Raw genomic sequence first — 10,617 nt, 5'->3', positions numbered from 1 at the left:
AGAGAATTTTAAAAAACCCACTGAAAGGGATGAATGAAACTAACAGCTTCTTTGTGAAAAAATAAACAAAATTGAAAAAAACTTTAGCCAAACTCAACAAGAAAAAGAAAGGACCCAAATAAATAAAATCAGAAATGAAAGAAAAGTTACAACTGACACCACCAAAATACAGAGGATCAAAAGAGATTATTATGAACACGTACATGCCAAAAAACTGGACAACCTTTAAGAGTGGATAAATTTCTAGAAACATGTACTCTTCTAAGAATTCAGAAAAAATAGAAAATCTAAACAAAATAATCACTAGTAATTAGATTGAGTCAATAATCAAAAAAGTCTCCCAACAAAAGTAAGTTTACTAAATCAACATTAAAGATTTTGTTGAATGTTAGCTTAATGGAACTTTGTACATTTTTTAAAAATTTCCCAGACTATAAAATGGAAAAAAAAAATAAAACATCTCAGATTTGGGAAATTGCTTGATATAGATAACTTTTTTTTCACTTTCCTTGCCATAGACACAACTGGCTGAAGATTTTTAAATGTATTGAAAAGTAATGGAAGTGAATCCAGTAACACTGGAGGCTGTTGTTGATGTTTTCCCCACTGGATTGCAAGTCACTAGAATGAACTGACCAAATCAAATTTGTAGTATAGTCCTAGGGTAATAACTCATGGTATCAAGGATGGTTACCTCATACAGCCAGGAAAAGTTATTGGCAGACTGAATTTATATTACTCAGTCTTATGCGTATAACAGATAAAGAAAATGTAAATATTTTAAAGTGGAACATTAATACATATTCATTTTCAGGGATCATTTTTCCCGTTTTTGCACCTGCATGAGATTATCAAGCAATGGAAACAAGATGAAATACAGTTAAATAAAGAAACTAACATTTATTTTATTTATTTATTTTTTAACACCTTTATTGGAGTATAATTGTTTTACGGTGGCATGTTAGTTTCTTCTGTATAACAAAGTGAATCAGCTATACGTATACATATATCCCCATATCTCCTCCCTCTTGCATCTCCCTCCACCCTCCCTATCCCACCCCTCTAGGTGGACACAAAGCACAGAGCTGATCTCCCTGTGCTATGAGGCTGCTTCCTAGATAGCTATCTTTTGTATATTTGGTAGTGTATGTCCATGCCACTCTCTCACTTTGTCCCAGCTTACCCTTCCCCCTCCTGGTGTCCTCAAGTCCATTCTCTACGTCTGCATCTTTATTCCTGTCCTGCCCCTAGGTTCTACAGAACCTTTTTTTTTTTCTTTTTACATTCCATATATATGTCTTAGCATATGGTATTTGTTTTTCTCTTTCTGACTTACTTCACTCTGTATGACAGCCTCTAGGTCCATCCACCTCACTACAAATAATTCAATTTCATTTCTTTTTATGGATGAGTAATATTCCATTGTATATATATACAACATCTTCTTTATCCATTCATCTGTCAGTGGACACTTAGGTTGCATTCATGTCCTGGCTATTGTAAACAGAGCTGAAATGAACATTGTTTTACATGACTCTATGAATTATGGTTTTCTCAGGGTATATGCCCAATAGTGGGATTGCTGGGTCATATGGTAATTCTAGTCTTAGTATTTTAAGGAACCTCCATACTGTTCTCCATAGTGGCTATATCAATTTATAGTCCCAACAATAGTGCAAGAGGGATCCCTTTTCTCCACACCCTCTCCAGCATTTACTGTTTATAGATTTTTTGATGATGGCCATTCTGACTGCTGTGAGGTGATACTTCACTGTAGTTCTGATTTGCATTTCTCTAATGATTAGTGATGTTGAGCATCCTTTTATGAGTTGGTTAGAAATCTGTATATCTTCTTTGGAGAAATGGTCTATTTAGATCTTCTGACCATTTTTGGATTAGATTGTTGTGGATTTTTTTTGATATTGAGCTGAATGAGCTGCTTGTAAATTTTGGAGACTAATCCTTTGTCACTTGCTTCGTTTGCAAATATTTTCTCCCATTCTGAGGGTTGTCTTTTTGTCTTGTTTATGATTTCCCTTGCTGTGCAAAATCTTTTAAGTTTCATTAGGTCTCTTTTGTTTATTTCTCTTATTATTCCATTTCTCTAGGAGGTGGATCAAAAAGGATCTTGCTGTGATTTATGTCATAGAGTGTTCTGCCTATGTTTTCCTCTAAGAGTTTAATAGTGTCTAGCCTTACATTTAGGTCTTTAATCCATTTTGACTTTATTTTTGTGTATAGTGTTAGGAAGTGTTCTAATTTCATACTTTTACATGTAGCTGTCCAGTTTTCCCAGCACCACTTATTGAAGAGGCTGTCTTTTCTCCATTGCATATTCTTGCCTCCTTTGTCAAAGATAAGGTAACCATATGTGTGTGGGTTTATCTCTGGGCTTTCTATCCTGTTCCATTGATCTATATTTCTGTTTTTGTGCCAGTACCATACTGTCTTGATTACTGTAGCTTTGTAGTATAGTCTGAAGTCAGGGAGCCTGATTCCTCCAGCTCCGTTTTTCTTTCTCAAGATTGCTCTAGCTATTTGGGGTCTTTTATGTTTCCATACAAATTGTGAACTTTTTTGTTCTAGTTCTGTGAAAAATGCCATTGGTAGTTTGATAAGGATTGCATTGAATCTGTAGATTCTTTTGGGTAATATAGTCATTTTCACAATGTTGATTCTTCCAATCTGAGAACATGGTATAATCTCTCCATTTGTAACATCTTTAATTTCTTTCATCCATACTTACAGTGCTCTGCATACAGGTCTTTTGTCTTCTTAGGTAGGTTTCTTCCTAGGTAAGTTATTCTTTTTGTTGCAATGGTAAACTGGAGTGTTTCCTTATTTTCTTTTTCAGATTTTTCATCATTAGTGTATAGGAATGTATCCTGCTACATTACCATATTCTTTGAGTAGACCTAGAAGTTTTCTGGTAGGATCTTTAGGCTGTATAGTATCATGTCATCTACAAATAGTGACAGTTTTACTTCTTTTTTTCCTATTTCGATTCCTTTTATTTCTTTTTCTTCTCTGATTGCTGTGGCTAAAACTTCCAAAACTATGTTGAATAATAGTGGTGAGAGTGGGCAACATTATTTTGTTCCTGAACTTAGTGGAAATGGTTTCAGTTTTTCACCATTGAGAACAATGTTGACTGTGGGTTTTTCATATATGGCCTTTATTATGTTGAGGTAAGTTCATTCTCTGCCTAGTTTCTGGAGGGTTTTTATCATAAATGGATGTTGAATTTTGTCAAAAGCTTTTTATACAGCTATTGAGATGATCATATGTTTTCTTTCCTTCAATTTATTAATATGGTTTATCACATTGATTGATTTGCATATATTGAACAATCCTTGCATTCCTGGGATAAACCCCACTTGATCATGGTGTATGATCCTTTTAATGTACTGTTGGATTCTGTTTGCTAGTATTTTGTTGAGGATTTTTCTATCTATATTCATCAGAGATATTGGCCTGTAGTTTTCTTTTTTTGTGACATCTTTGCCTGGATTTGGTATCAGAGTGATGGTGGACTTGTAGAATGAGTTTGGGGGTGTTCCTCCCTCTGGTATAGTTTGGAAGAGTTTGAGGAAGATAGGTTTTAGCTTCTCTCTAAATGTTTGATAGAATTTGCTTGTGAAGCCATCTGCCCCTGGGCTTTTGTTTGTTGGAAGATTTTTAATCACAGTTTCAATTTCAGTGCTGGTGATAGGTCTGTTTATCTTTTCTATTTCTTTCTGGTGCAGTCTTGGCAGGTTGTGCTTCTCTAAGAATTTGTGCATTTCTTCCACGTTGTCCATTTTATTGGCATATAATGCTTGTAGTTATCTCTCATGATCCCTTGTATTTCTGCAGTGTCAGTTCTGACTTCTCCTTTTTCATTAATTCTATTGATCTGAGTCTTCTCCCTTTTTTTCTTGATGACTCTGCCTAATGGTTTATCAATTTTGTTTATCTTCTCAAAGAATCAGCTTTTAGTTTTATTGATCTTTGCTATTGTTTCCTTCATTTCTTATTCATTTATTTGTGATCTGATCATTATGATTTGTTTCCTTCTGCTAACTTTGGGGGTTTTTTGTTGTTCTTCTTCTTTCTTTCTTTCTTCCTCTAATTGCTTTAGTTGTAAGGTTAGGTGTTTATTTAAGAATTTTCTTGTTTCCTGAGGTAGGATTGTATTGCTATAAACTTCACTCTTAGGACTGGTTTTGCTACATCCCAGAGGTTTTGGGTTGTCGTGTTTTCATTATCATTTGTTTCTAGGTATTTTTCTTTTCTTCTTTCATTTCTTCATTGATTTCTTGGTTATTTAGTAGTGTATTGTTTTGCCTCCATTTGTTTGTATTTTTTACAGATTTTTTCCTGTAATTGATATCTAGTCTCATAGCGTTGTGGTTGGGAAGAGATACTTGATGCAATTTCAATATTCTTAAATTTACCAAGGCTTGATTTTTGACCCAAGATATGATCTATCCTGGAGAAGAAAGTGTAATCTACTGTTTTGGATGGAATGTCCTATAAATATCATTTAAATCCATCTTGTTTAAAGTATCATTAAAGCTTGTGTTTCCTTTTTTTTTTCATTTTGGATGATCTGTCCATTGATGAAAGCAGGGTGTTAAACTCCCCTACTATATTGTTTTACTGTTGATTTCCCCTTTTATGGCTGTTAGCATTTTGCCTTATGTATCGAGGTGCTCCTGTGTCGGGTGCATAAATATTTATAATTGTTATATCTTCTTCTTGGATCAATCCCTTGATCATTATGTAGTGTCCTTCTTTGTCTCTTGTAAGAGTCTTTATTTTAAACTCTATATTGTCTGATATGAGAATTGCTACTCCCATTTTCTTTTGATTTCCATTTGCATGGGATATCTTTTTCAATCCCCTCACTTTCAACCTGTATGTGTCCCTAGGTCTGAAGTTGGTCTCTTGTAGCCAGCATATATACCAGTCTTGTTTTTGTATCCATTCAGCCTGTGTCTTTTGGTTGGAGCATTTAATCCATTTATATTTACGGTAATTATCAATATATATATTCCTATTACCATTTTCTTAATTGTTTAGGGTTTGTTATTGTAGGCCTTCTCCATCACTTATGTTTCCTGCCTAGATAAGTTCTTTTAGCATTTGTTGTAATGCTGGTTTGGTGGTGCTGAATTCTCTTACCTTTTGCTTGTCTGTAAAGGTTTTAATTTCTCTGTCAAATCTGAATGCTTGCTGGGTATAGTTATCTTGGTTGTAGGTTTTTCCCTTTCATCACTTTAAATATGTGCAGCCACACCCTTCTGGCTTGCAGAGTTTCTGCTGAAAGTTCAGCTGTTAACCCTATGGGGATTCCCTTGTATGTTATTTGTTGCTTTCCCTTGCTGCTTTTAATATTTTTTCTTTGTATTCAATTTTTGATATTTGAATTGGTTATGTCTTGGCATGTTTCTCCTTGCATTTACCCTGTATGAGACTCTCTGTGCCTCCTGGAGTTGAGTATTTCCTTTCCCATATTAGGGAAGTTTTCAACTATAAATCTCTTCAAGTATTTTCTCAGTCCGTTTCTTTTTCTCTTCTTCTTCTGGGACACCTATACTTCAATTCGAATGTTGGTGCATTTAATGTTGTCCCAGATGTCTCTGAGCCTGTTCTCAATTCTTTTCATTCTTTTTTCTTTATTCTGGTCTGTGATAGTTATTTCCACTATTTTATTTCCTCGTCACTTATCCATTTTTCTGCCTCAGTTATTTGCTATCAATTCCTTCTGGAGAATTTTTAATTTCATTTATTGTGTTGTTCGTCATTGTTTGTTTGCTCTTTAGTTCTTCTAGGTCCTTGTTAAACGTTTCTTGTATTTTCTCCATTCTATTTCCAAGATTTTAGATCATCTTTACTATCATTACTCTGAATTCTTTTTCAGGTAGACTGCCTCTTTCGTCTTCATTTGTTCGGTCTGTAAGGTTTTTACCTGGCTCCTTCATCTGCTGCATGTTTCTCTGTTTTCTCATTTTGCTTAACTTACTGCATTTAGGGTCTCCTTTTCACAGGCTGCAGGTTTGTAGTTCCTTTTATTTTTGGTGTCCGCCCCCAGTATGTAAGGTTGGGTCAGTGGGTTGTGTAGCCTTCCTGGTGGATGAGGCTGGATCTTCTCTTTCTGGTGGGCCGGACCACGTCAGTGGTGTGTTTTGGGGTGTCTGTGAACTTATTATGATTTTAGGAAGCCTCTCTACTAATGGGTGGGGTTGTGTTCCTCTCTTGCTAGTTGTTGGGCATGGGGTGTCCAGCACTGGAGCTTGCTAGTCATTGAGTGGTGCTGGATCTTAGTGTTCAGACGGAAATCTCCGGGAGACTTTTCGTCATTTGATATTACATGGGGCCAGGAAGTCTGTGGTGGACCAATGTCCTGAACTCGGCTCTCCCACCTCGGAGGCTCAGGCCTGACACCCGGCGGAGCACCAAAATCCTGTTAGGCACATGGCTCACAAGAAAAGGGAGAAAAAAATAAAGAAAGAAAAAAATAAAATAAAGTTATTAAAATAAAAAGTTAAAAATATTAAAGTAAAAAATTAAAAAGTAATTTAAAAAAAGAAAGAAGATAGCAACAAAACCAATAAACAAATCCAACAAAGACAACAAGCACTAAAAACTATACTAAAATAAATAAATAAATAAAAGTACAGACAAGCCTAGCACAAATGATAAAAGCAAACCTCTACAGGAAAATCACACAAGGAATCATACACGTACACACTCACAAAAAGAGAAAAAGAAAAAAAATATATATATACATACATATAAGAAAAAACGGAAGAGAGCAAGCAAGTCAATAAACAAATCTACCAATGATAATAAGCTCTAAATTCTAAACTAAGATAAACATAAAACCAGAAACAAATTAGATGCAGAAAGCAAACCCCAAGTCTCCAGTTGCTCCCAAAGTCCACCACATGAATTTTGAGATGATTCGTTGTCTATTCAGGCATTCCACAGATGCAGGGTACATCAGGTTCACTGTGGAGATCTAATCCACTGCTCCTGAGGCTGCACGGAGAATTTTCCCTTTCTCTTCTTTGTTCATACAGCTCCTTGGGTTCAGCTTTGGATTTGGCCCCGCCTCTGCATGTAGGTAGCCCTCTGGCATCTGTTCGTTGCCCAGACCGGAGGTGGTTAAAGGAGCGGCTTATTAGGGGGCTCTGGCTCACTCAGGCCGGGGGTGGGGGGTACGGAATATGGGGTGAGCCTGCGGCTGCAGAGGCTGACATGATGTTGCAACAGCCTGAGGTGTGCCATGTGTTCTCCCAAGGAAGTTGTCCCTGGATCACAGGACCCTGGCAGTGGCGGGCTGCACAGGCTCCCAGGAGGGGAGATGTGGATAGTGACCTGTGCTTTCACAGAGGCTTCTTAGTGGCTGCAGCAGCAGCCTTAGCATTTCATGCTCTCTCTGGTGTCTGTGCTGATAGCCGTGATTTGCACCCATCTCTGGAGCTCATTTAAGTGGTGCTCTGAATCCCCTCTCTTCGTGCACCCCGAAACAATGGTCTCTTGCATCTTAGGCAGTTCCAGACTTTTTCCCAGACTCCCTCCTGTCTAGCTGTGGTGCCCTTGACCCCTTTAGGCTGTGTTCAAATAGCCAACCCCAGTCCTCTCCCTGGGATCTGACCTCTGAAGCCTGAGCCTCAGCTCCCAGCCCTCACCTGCCCCGGCGGGTGAGCAGACAAGCCTGTCTAGCTGGTGAAGGCTGGTCGGCAGCAATACTCTGTGAGGGAATCTCTCTACTTTGCTCTCTGCACCCCAGTTGCTGCACTGTCCTCCGTGGCTTCGATGCTTCCCCCCTGCCCACCCTGTCTCCACCAATGAAGAGGCTTCCTAGTGTGTGGAAACAATTCCTCCTTCGCAACTCCCTCCCAGAGGTGCAGGTCTCGTCCCTATTATTTTGTCTCTGTTTTTTGTTTTTTCTTTTGCCCCACCCGGGTACGTGGGGAGTTTCTTGCCTTTTGGGAAGTCTGAGGTCTTCTGCCAGCATTCAGTAGATGTTCTGTAGGAGTTGTTCCACATGTACATGTATTTCTGATGTATTTGTGGGGAGGAAGGTGATCTCCACATCTTACTCCTCTGCCATCTTGAAGGTCCCCCTGAAACTAACATTTTAAAAGTAAATTTTTATTGTTGCATCCAGCTTAGAATTACTGAAGACCTATAGGTTGTCTAGCTCTGCCCAAAACACAGTGAATAAAAAGCACCCAGCAAAGCACAAACTTTGAAATCTATCACAAAATAATGCATTTGGAATACCATGTGCGGAGTGTCTGGTCAATTCAAGCCACACACAATCTTTCCCTCAGTTTCTGTAATATCAAATAAGTTCTGTTATATATCTTGATTTACCATGAAAGGTAAGTGTCATATTTTAGGCAAATAAAAATTATAAAATTTGACAGCTGGCAAATTATGCTAACATCTGGTAACAAATCATTCCTGACAGTTCAATAGTACACTTATTGTGTAGCTATTAATATTATAAAGCGCAAAATGCTAAAATTATAACACTTGACTAACATATTCCCTGACATAATAGAAGGAATGCAGTGTTTATCTTAATGTGTAAGAATTGTCACCTTTTCATGTCTGAGTTTTGAAGTAGTTTGGAACCAAGTAACTATAAACATGGATGGCATCACGCAGTGCCACGAGCTAAAAAGAGAATTGAAATTCTCTGAATTTGGAATAACATGATAATATATTTACAGTATATGGAGGGAATAGGTAGAATAGTGAAAATATATTGTGGCAATAATAAAAGCAGTAAAATGACATTACATACCTTACCATTGCTAATCTGGTGCAATATCACTTTCTTGATTAAGTTGGCTAATTATTGTAGAGAGTGGAGGTTCTAACTGGCAGTTTAACAATAAAGCTCTAGAATCTAGCTAATAGTTAAATAATATTTTATTCAAATGCCTGGTGTTGGGATATAAATATTATTACTGTCACTGATCTTTTAAAGTGAGAAAGTTAATTTTACTGTCAGTTTTTGTTTCTACAGTCATGGTGTTATTCACTTTCACCCTTAAGTCACTTTTATTCACTTATAAATGTTACCCCCCAAAACATAAAATAAATAATAGTAAAATATTAACCAGAAAATAAATTATATCCATGAAAGTATAAACTGAATTGGGACATGAACATCTGCATTGTACTTCTGGCTTGGTGTTATGTTAAATCACTGTCCCTCCGTGGGCACAATTTACATAGCATAAAATGAGAGGGTTGCAGACTGTAATCTTTACAGTCATTTCTAGGTCTGAAAATGTATCTATTCTTAGACTATCCAGTTGAATTTAGAAAATTTACTCAACCATGAATTAATCGATTTAACTGGCTAAATGATAAAATACATATTTAGAGAGACTTTTGCTCATTTATATTTCTGTGAGTGTGTATGTGTCAATCATGAAGGTCGCATAAGTAAGCAAGAACATTGGCATCTCTGTGTTTTAATATAGGCAATTTTTTTAGACATCTTTCTTGGAGTATAATTGCTTCACAATGTTTTGTTAGTTTCTGCTGTACAACAAAGTGAATCAGCTATATGCACACACATATCCCCATATCCCCTCCCTCTTGAACCTGCCTCCCCACTCCCTATCCCACCTCTCTAGTTCGTCACAAAGCACCAAGCTGATATCCCCGTGCTATGCAGCAGCTTCTCACCAGACACCCATTTTACATTTGATAGTGTATATATGTCAGTGTTACTCTCTCACTACGTCCCAGCCTCCCCTTCCCGCCCTGTGCCCTCAAGTACGTTCTCAACATCTGCATCTTTATTCCTGCCCTAACATTAGGCTCATCAGTACCATTTTTCTACATTCCATACATAGAGAACCAAAGTTAACGTAGATTAAAATAAGAATTTTCAATCTTGATGAGAAATCCCAAGATATAGAATAACAGTTCTAAAATGATGTCTAAAGTATTACTTTATACATAGATATATATTTTGGAAGCTCCTGTGTTCTGTTTCATGGTTGTATGTCAGATTGTACAGTTGAAGATTCTAAATATAACTGAAGTCTAAGTATTCATTTGCCCTACCGCATTCATAGATAATTTATGGATGGATTTGCACTTCTCTAACGCCTGAGCCTTAATTGACTTACAAATACGTGAAGTGTCATTTGAAGTATACAATGGGCTCTTAATGAAATTCTCTACGTCTTATGTTCTAAATGTTTCAGAGATTCATATTTTAAACTTGGTGAGAATACCAGAGTAACCTTCATACATTTTCGTAGTCTACAAGCTGAAATCCAACTATATGACTTTTTTTTTTTACATCTTTATTGAAGTATAATGCTTTACTGTGGTGTCTTAGTTTCTGCTTTATAACAAAGTGAATCAGCTATACATTTACATATATCCCTAAATCTCCTCCCTCTTGCTTCTCCCTCCCACCCTCCACATCCAACCCTTCCAGGTGGTCACAAAGCACTGAGCTGATCTCCCTGTGCTATGTGGCTGCTTCCCACTAGCTATCTGTTTTAAATTTGGTAGTGTGTATATGTCAATGTCACTCTCTCACTTCGTCCCAGCTTACTCTTCCCCCTCCCTGTGTCCTCAAGTTCA

This window comes from Neophocaena asiaeorientalis, unplaced genomic scaffold (genome assembly GCF_003031525.2).
Source record: "Neophocaena asiaeorientalis asiaeorientalis breed wild unplaced genomic scaffold, Neophocaena_asiaeorientalis_V1.1 scaffold130, whole genome shotgun sequence".
In the NCBI taxonomy this organism is placed as follows: Eukaryota; Metazoa; Chordata; class Mammalia; order Artiodactyla; family Phocoenidae; genus Neophocaena; species Neophocaena asiaeorientalis.
This window is presented reverse-complemented; position numbering follows the sequence as displayed.